The sequence below is a fragment of the Orussus abietinus genome, unplaced genomic scaffold (genome assembly GCF_000612105.2).
Source record: "Orussus abietinus isolate OABI.00-Male unplaced genomic scaffold, Oabi_2.0 scaffold117, whole genome shotgun sequence".
Classification (NCBI taxonomy): domain Eukaryota; kingdom Metazoa; phylum Arthropoda; class Insecta; order Hymenoptera; family Orussidae; genus Orussus; species Orussus abietinus.
In genome coordinates this window covers 162,330-168,081 of record NW_019394287.1, presented here as the reverse complement: position 1 = coordinate 168,081, position 5,752 = coordinate 162,330, and positions in this window count along the sequence as shown.

Genomic DNA, 5,752 nt, shown 5'->3' with positions numbered 1-5,752 from the left:
GTACCCAAAACGGAGCCTACCAATTCTTCCGCAATTAACACCCTGGTCCTATGATCACCTGAGCGCCATCGGCAGCGAATAACGACGTGGGATACTAATCGTTTACTTTGGGATCGACCTTAACGAGTCTTACTTAACGAGTGGACAATCAAGGCGCAATCTCCCGCGGATTATTCGGTATGATACATAGGTAGATACACCGGAGAGGCACTACAAAGCTGTGTATTTCGCCAATATTTGACTAAATCATGAACAATGTTTGATTGTACACCCTCGCACGTAGGAGCGCGGTCTAGTAGTCCAACTCTCGTGCGCACATGAGTACTCGCGCACACGCGCGTGGGCGCGCGTGGGCGCGCGGGTACTCGCACACGGGTCGAAGGGTGTCGGTCTACGTCCGTACGAGCCGCAACGTTCGATACGTTGGCTCCATCGGATAGGAGAGGCCGATGATAGGGCATCTCTCCCTGTACCCGCCGATCATAGGAGTGCACACCGATACGCACTCCACGTGTACGAACGTACCTTCGCACCCCCGACCATTGCCGTGTGGCGTGTAATTCGCCGCGTTATACGCCCTCCTAATACGCCATCGATATATCGGGCTCGAGATCGGCTCTCGGGCCGTGTGTTCCTATCTATTAACTGCCACGGGCCGGGAGAGGCTCGACAGGTGATTTTTGAAAATACTGCTGAAAATCAATATCACCGGACTCATATCGCTCGCCCATGCATCGGCTTATAGCGGGCGCCGGGACGCTCCGGGGTAGTACGCGGTCCTTCGTATAACACGACGTGCGTGCACGTGTGCGTCGTATGGGCAGACGGGGTGCGTACTCGTGGGGGTGAGAGCGAAATGAATGCCCTCGCACTTCCGGAAGAGTATTCTGATATCTGACATTTATGGAGTAACCGAGTAAAGGATATTGGTATCGGTGACGACTCGTAACTATTCCCAGAGGTGGGGTCGAAATCTAAAAGTCTACGGCAAAATTAAAAGGTGGCTTATCTCGTTCATTTTGTCAAATGTCCGGCAATAAATTACTTGCAGTGGTCAGAAATTAAGATATTCGATAGAAAGAACTAAAGGCGCATCTTGCCGCTCTTAGAAGACCGGGCTACTATCCGGTTGCAGTAATCGATGCATCTGGCTTGCATACATTTTGGAGCATGATCGATCGCTTGGCGTGTACATAAATTTGCAATTCGCGTTTGCGTTTATGCGAGAGTTTGATCGAGCCGCTGTAATTGGAGGAGATACCTCGAGGGTGCTTCGTATACTTATACGACGAAAATGGATTCGTTGGTCCTCTCTGTTAGAAAAACCTCCATAAATGACAATGCGGTGAATTTTAACGAGTGGTAATTATAAATATACTATTAAATTGTCGACAGATTCCAAATTTACAGAAACTTTCTTTAACGATACCGCATGCATTGACACCTATAATCGTCTTGGCTGGCGTTAAACTACAAAAGTTTGAAACCAATATATACATAAAAAAATGGCCACTCATAGATAAAGGTGATACTACGAATTACGAACTCTTTTCGAATTTTATATATATGTATATATATATATATATATATATATACAAACAGAGATACATAAATCTCTTCATAAAGCGACGCTTCTAACCGTCGACGAGTTGATTTTTCAAAGACTCCAGTATTCAGAAGAAACGGTAATGTACACCTGCAATTATCACAGGTGTCTAATATGAAACGGTTCGTTGTCCCATTACGGTCAAGAAAGTCTTAAGAGGCCCTCAATATTGAAAAACAGTAAAAAAATGTGTGAAAAGGAAGCAGGTAATGAAATCGGCATGACGTGACAGAAAGGCGTTGAAATCCTTATGGCACATGTCGGCGAAATTATGGAAAGGTATATAAACATTCAATTGCGTTTTCGAATGAAAAAATTCATGAAAATATTCATCGGCAGAACAGAAATGGGAAAAAAATGAGCAACACAGAAATTCGAATTGTCTTGAACGGGAAGACCTCGAGCTTCTAGATATACCTATGCGTCGTCGTAACGATTTCGAATCGACGACGACACGAATCATCTGCAAAGTCTGGAGGGACAGACGATGGCTCGCAATAGGATGTTCGTAACTATGGCGTTCGGACACGGTTTACTTTAGGCACGGCGAGAAATTGGAATTTTCGTTAAGGGATTAGGGAACGGTCGCGACGAGCTCCTTGTTAATTAGAATGTAATCCTTCCTCGTCTCCGTGGAATGCAGATCCCGGTGGATTCGTATAGTACGGCCATCTTTGCGGAACGTTCCTACGATTTCCCAGTTCTCGCGCCCAGGCCGGCTCTTCCTCTCTCGCTCGAATATCAAAGAAAGGATCTGGGTTGACCCAATGGAATCGCGTCGTTATGACATTTTCTCATCCATTAGGTTTTGCTCCGTTTTCCTTCCTATTGTGCCAAATGGTACCCGCCGAGCTGCCTCCTCTGGCCGAGAGCTAAGCGCCCAGCTCGAATATATCCAAAGCCCATTTTCTCGGATTGGGTGCTGTCGATAGTTTCAACGATATATTTTTTCACGTGTTTCGTATAAACATGGAGCGAGAACATTGAATTTCGTGAAAAAATGCGAAAATTAGTAAACATTGGCGTGTGGAAGGGTGATCAAAGATTCGCTTAGAAACGATATGGAACCCAATGAGTAATTGATAACGCAAAAAGAACTGAAAGACAATCATGCTGTTACTTCTATTAGTTTAATTCGATGCCGTTAGGATAATGTGTTTGTTTTGTAATCGAGTCGGTAAGTAATTGGGTACGGCCGATTGCAACGTTGGAAATGTAGAGACGTTCCTTAAATAAGTCAATCTTTTTCATGAAATACCCTGATAAAAATGCTTATATAAATTTACATACCCAATCATTGGTTATATTTATGCCACGATGAATTGCATTAAAATTACATTGCTCTGTAATATCACATTCGGCATCTGAGTTAAATTATAGAAAACTATAATGTAATATTGCATTAAACTCAAGTAAAAATGCACCAATTCGGTAAATATGCAATGTTAGGAATATTTATACATTTTCTAATTTGTAATTCTTCCATTTTACGTTTCTCTATGTGCAACTTAAGTTATGAAGTGTGTAAAAATGTATGTAAATATTCTATAGATTTTTGTCAGTGTAGGTAAATGTAAGAATCTAAACATCCTTCTAAGCTTATCTGAAACGATATCGTGAAATCTTTTAAATAAGTGCATTTAAAGAAGATCTCTGAAGTGGACTTAAAAGTCGCTGTACTTGTTCAACATTTTCCAAACTGTGATTCTAGAAACTGATGAAACTGAACACAAATGTACCCAAGGCCCCGGTCGCCAGCGTAAAAATACACGTTTAAGCAAATTTCTATACAAGTACAAATGGAGTCTGCTGTTTCGATCGATGCGCTCTCCCGGCGTTAGAAGACCTACGGCCGATGATAAAATAGGACAACGCGAAACCGGGTGACTTTTGAAAATCCTTTGGAGCTGTATCGAAAATTCAGGAGAGCCCGAGACAATTCTCTTGGGAAAACGGCCTGGAGGCGGCGGAAGCGGAAGGAGCTCCGGTAAACGCGGAGGAACTCATCCGCGGGAGAAGCAGGAAAAATTCACCGGGGGGATGTCTCGGGGGTGTTTTAATATTTCAGGGTGCCCCTTCGCCGGTTCCGGCCGACTTTTCCTATTTGAGCACCGCGTTTCCCGAAAGGGGAGCGAGGCGCGCTCGGTCCGGAAGACGTCTTCTTCGGACTCGTAGCTGCTCCCTGGGCGCCGTTCATTCATGAGTTCGAGTACGAGTCGAGTACGAGTCGAGTACGAGTCGAGTACGACTCGAGTACGAGTCGGCGAACAATGGAGGCCGAGGCCGGGTACACGAATTCGCTTCTTAAAGGGGGCGAACGGTCAGGATCGAGCTTAGCTTGGGGACCGGATTTATATTACCGTCGACCTACCGGCCAGAGACGAGCAAGACGCTAATGTAAGGTCAATGCAAGTACCGAGTACTTCTCTCGTGTGCCTCCTCCCGCACTTGGTCGTGCCGTAGACCTCTAGGAAATGTAGGTATTTGTATTCGGGATTGGAATTAAGGTGATGTGAAAGTGACGTCGAAGAGGTTTTGTTTATAGAACTTTTCTCCCACCTCAGTTTACCGAATAGTTTGAAACTTTACAACGTGAATAGGGAGACTATAAGGAAGGTCCTGAAACTCATGAAATTTCAATTTTTTTCAAATTTGTTTATAGGTATTTTAAAAATAGTTTATAAAAAATAAAATTTCCCGAGTTTCAGGACCTACCTTAGGGCCTCCGTATTCACGTTTTAAAGTATGAAACGACTTGAGACCCTCAGTTCGTAGAAAAGTTTTATGAACGATTGAGCTTTCGTATGCCACTTTCACATCCCCTTAAGAGGTCATTTACCTAGTCGCGTTACGATGATCTGATTTTGATCCATGTTGAGGGAAAAATGAATTTATTTTCAGGAAATTTCGTTACATTCTTTGCAACGCGTCATTTCCATTGTTTCTTATTGATTATTAATTATATTGTGAAATGATGTTTTTATCCAGTCGGGTATCGATGATTATCGAATATATTGATGTACGCGGGATGAAACTCTGTAATAAATTAATTAAATCGATGAATGCTTTGCCTCCTATAACATTTACGAGCAAGAGAGGAAATTGATATTTAATTTCGGAAATGAACGCACCTGTGCAACAAAATTACACATTTTGGTATATTAATTTTAGCGAGCATTGACCCCGCGATGCGTTAAATTTCGCACTAAGCATATTTTGCATTTAACAGTATTTATAAAAGTTTTCTAAATATTTTAACGTTTTATATAAGTATATAGAACGACCCTGTCATATCACCTTAATTGCATCGCTCCGGTAATCGCAGCCAAATTATTTTGATATTTTTTATATTATGGAATCCTCGTTTTCACTTCAGTACCAAATAACTCGTAAACCGTCGTCCTATATACAGGGGTACCTTGCTACAGCACCCGTCACTGCCATAACTGATTTTTCAAATTAACGAAGTCTACCGTAGTCGCGATAACCGTTACCATTCCTCGTCGATTGTAATCTCGAGGACAAAAACGCAATTAGAGATGGATTTCCAGTCCAAGTTCAAAGGGAAGCGGCGTTCCGGGTGCCCGGGGAGGTAACCTAGAAGCCCGAAAGGGTCGGCGTTATCTCGTTAGGCGCAGGTGCGCGGGGAATTTGCGAGCGTCTTCCGGGGCGGCGCGGCCGGTGGCCGGAGTCGTCGCTCCTCTTCCGGTTTTTGCCGGCGCCCTTCTCTTTCCCTGAGGCCGCGGCGTTGCCATCGCTACGCGGCCGCCGGGCCGGGCCGCGATTGGACGAGGACCGGCCGCGGCGGCGCGCGGGAGGGGCGCGCTCGCGGAGGACGCCGCGAGGTATTGACGCGCCGACCGACAGAGAGGGAGGAGGGCCTCGGCACGCAGGCTCGCTCAACATGGCCGACGGTGGGCGCGCGCGCACCGACTCACACCTGCGAGCCGCCGCTCACCGACGGATTTCGACGGCGCCTCGGCCTCTCCGAGGAACGAAATCGCGAATGCACCCGAGTATGGAGAGGAATGGGATTAACCTCGGATTTTTCCTGCTCCGGACGGAGGAACCCGGAAGGTTTGTTTTTTGAGCCGGAGCATTGGAGATGAAAGATGGTTTTAAAAATGGGAGGGAGCTAAGGAGTTT